The following is a 3,163-nucleotide window of genomic DNA, read 5'->3' as shown; positions in this document are numbered from 1 at the left end:
CATTGAGCCTTTTGGTGAGCACAGAGCGAACTATTCTTTCGCTTCAATTGAGCTCAAATTTTAGGCTTCAATCGAACTTCTAATTTTTTTGAGTTCGAGCCTTTTTGAGTTCAAGTTTTAATATTATATTTCGAGTTTGAGTTGAACTTGATAATTTTTAGCTCGTGAGTTTTTGAGTCGAGTTGAGTTTACTTTTAAAGTTTTTGAGTTCGAGTCGAGCTCATCAATACTCGAATTTGATTCGGCTCGTTGAACAAATGACGTCGTTTGGTTTAATTTTTTTTAAAAGAAAAAAAGTGTACCGACGGTTCAAACCGATTTACCGGTTTTCAGCCGGTTCACCCCGATTTTACCGATTTTCAGTCGGTTCATTGCTAGTCCGGTTTTGTGAGGTAACCGGACCGGACAGGTCACCGGTTCACGGTTCAACCGGTTGAACTGACCGGTCTGGTCCAATTTTGATAACCATGATAAAAAGTAATGAAGAAAGATGATACAAATTATTAATTATTCAAAAGTTAAAATTATATATATATATTTTATAAAAATATAAGAATAATACCTTCAATATAATGTTTATGATTATTTAAAATTTTCAAATTCTCATATCAAAAGATGATATATGTTAAGTGTATTCGAGTACAAATAATCTTATATGATTTACAAAATAGTATATATTAAAAAATAATTTAATAACAATTGCACACTCTGCAAATATAATAAATTAAACTCAAATCTTATAAAAATAATATTTTATTTTATTACTAAAATCACTTGAAATAAAAAACTTAAACATCAGTATTATTTTTACTTCTCATATGATTCAGTCAGTTATGATAGAGGTTAAAAGTAGCGATAGCAAGTCAAGAAGTTAATGAAGTAAGTGGTACAAACTCTTAGTCTACACTTTAAAGATCACAGTTGAAGTGTTACCGAATGGTATGTCTTTAATATTTCTTCCCCTAAAGAAATTGTAATGCCTGAAACGAAATTGAAATTAAAATTAAAAATATATATATAGATAACATTGACCATGAGTTTAGAACGTTGACGGTTCCTGTTAACCTCTCTGAACGGCGGGTCCCACATTAATAAATTCTGATTGGCTAAAAAATTCACAATCCCTGTAAAAATCAAAACAAAAATTCGGCAAAACTTTCGAGATAATGTTCTGGAATAAATTAATTCAAGAGATAATGTACTTCTCGGATTAATTGCTTAAATATGGTGAAATTCACAGTGTTGGCTGTAGGTCGCCATGTCTTCTGGGCGACCTACTACGTGGCCAGCTTCCTGGCGAACTCACAGAGAATGAACGTGTTGCATGACACATGCACGTCCCAACACATAGGTCGCCATGCCCTCCGGGCGACCTTATAGATCGCCATGCTCTCCGGACGACCTACCCTTGCTCGCTCGCTCGGATGTCCTCGCATAGCTCTCTCGGATGGCATCGGTCGGATGACCTCGGATGCTCTCGCATAGCTCGATCAGATGACCTTGGATGCCCAGGGTGTTGGGACGTGCATGGCACATGTAATCTCTCGTAGGTCGCCAGGAAGACATGGCGACCTAGTAGGTCGTCCGGAAGGCATGGTGACCTACGACAAACACTGTGGATTTCACCATATTTGAACAATTAATCTTGAGAGTTTATTATCTCGTAAATTAATTTCTTTCAGAACATTAACTCGAAAGTTTTATCCAAAAATTCGACGGAAGTCAAATTAAAAATTTAAAATTAAAAAGAAAAATCATTGCATTTTTCTTGCTTTTCTATAAAAAGAACTGCAAGATATATTAATTAAATAAGTATATAATATATTGATTAAAATGTTATTATAATTTTAATTGATATTAAATTTTAAATTTAATATTATTACTGTTTTAATGGAGAAACTAATAGCTGAATGCCACGTAGAATATTGAGAACAGTGTCGTTTACTTAATAATCTTTTAGGCAGCGCCCAGCTAAGCTAACCTAAATTAAATGGGTGTCGGTTGGATACTGTTTGGGTATTATCCGGGGTAATACTAGTCTAGTCCTCGGTTATTTGTCTAGGTTTACGTTTTCTTTTATTAGTTTCATGATTAAATTATAGAAAAATAATGCTGTTCATTTTTTTAAAAAAAGTTGAGGATCACAAAATATTATTTAAAGATAAAGTGATGTTACAATAATTGATTAAGTTATCGGCAGCTGTTGAGGATGATTTTTTTCTCTTTACGATAAATTATATTAGATATTAATATATATTAGGATATATATTGTTTATATTATTAAACTTTTAATTTCTTCAATTATAATGTTGAATCTTATTTTTTGTTTTAATTATATCATTAGATCGTTAAATTGTTAACGATGTAATAAAGTGGTTGACGGTTGTTGACGTGACTTACTATCATATTAAAACGATGTTGGTTAGCGATTTAACGATATAATGATATAATCAAAATAAAAATAAAAATTTAATGTTATAATTGAAAAAATTAAAAGGTCGATGATATACACAAACTTCAGTGATCTCGGTGACAAATGAATTGTTATTATTCCTTAAGGTCACGAGTCCGAACACCATCAATGTCAGGGGTACGAACGTTTAACGTCAAATGATTGTGAGTAATTTTTGAATAAATACTGCTTTGTATTTGCCCCGGGTTAATAAAAAAATGATACATCATTTAATGTTTAGTGATGTATAAGGACTAGGTTTTTTTTACAAAATATTATTTTAAGGTGAAACACTGAGTTTAAAGAATTAAAATTTTGATGTTTAAACTGTAATTACATGACAAAACTTTGAAAGTCCATAATTTTATGTTTAAATATTCGGTATTTCGAATTTATGTAACTTTTGAGATTTATGTTTTTACAGAGTCAAAGACTTCTTGTCCTTATTTTTGTCTGAAAAAATATCGTTTTAACCTTTAATTTTGAAATTCAAAGTTTTTATCGATAATTTTAAATTTTTAACTTCGTTTTTTTTTCAACTTATTGATCTTATATATACAAAATATATCATTATTTATAATTTATTGTATAACTTTTTAAAATTTCACTTTAATCCTTATACTTTTAATTTCCATTCAATTTAATTATATGATACAAAATAAAATTACAATCAAACTAGTAGGTGCCACCAACTCCGACAATGTTGACGAT

The sequence above is a fragment of the Hibiscus syriacus genome, unplaced genomic scaffold, assembly GCF_006381635.1.
Source record: "Hibiscus syriacus cultivar Baekdansim isolate YM2019G1 unplaced genomic scaffold, ASM638163v2 tig00109908_pilon, whole genome shotgun sequence".
Classification (NCBI taxonomy): Eukaryota; Viridiplantae; Streptophyta; class Magnoliopsida; order Malvales; family Malvaceae; genus Hibiscus; species Hibiscus syriacus.
Note: the sequence above shows the minus strand (reverse complement) of the source record.